Genomic DNA, 587 nt, shown 5'->3' on the forward strand with positions numbered 1-587 from the left:
GTACAGTTGTTTGCATGCACTAAAGGCTTGACATATTCCCGCCATTTTGACTTTTGCTTACCCTCCAGGGTCCCCAGCATACTGAGCAGGGTGCGATTGAAGCGCTCAACTGGATTTCCTCGTGGATGGTACGGGGTAGTTCGGCTCTTCTTTATGCCAATAGCTTCACAGAGTTCTTTAATGAGTTTAGACTCAAAATCTGTACCCTGGTCTGAATGTATACGTTCTGGAATCCCATAGTGAACCATAAACTCATTCCAGAGGGACTTTGCCACCGTTTTTGCCTTCTGGTTGGATGTAGGAATGGCAACTGCAAATTTGGTAAAGTGATCAGTGAGAACAAGTATGTCCTTGGTGTTTCGACTATCAGGTTCAATGGTCAAAAAGTCCATACATAATAGTTCAAGTGGCCGACTGGTTTGAATATTTACCAAGGGAGCAGCTTTTTCCATGTGAGCTTTACGCCTTACACAACGACCACAAGTTTTGATAGTGGTTTCCACCTCAGTTGCCATTTTGGGCCAAAAGAAACGCTGACGGATCAAATCAGTCGTTCTCTCAATGCCCATGTGTCCCATATCATGGTG

This window comes from Austrofundulus limnaeus, unplaced genomic scaffold (assembly GCF_001266775.1).
Source record: "Austrofundulus limnaeus strain Quisiro unplaced genomic scaffold, Austrofundulus_limnaeus-1.0 Scaffold31, whole genome shotgun sequence".
Taxonomy (NCBI): Eukaryota; Metazoa; Chordata; class Actinopteri; order Cyprinodontiformes; family Rivulidae; genus Austrofundulus; species Austrofundulus limnaeus.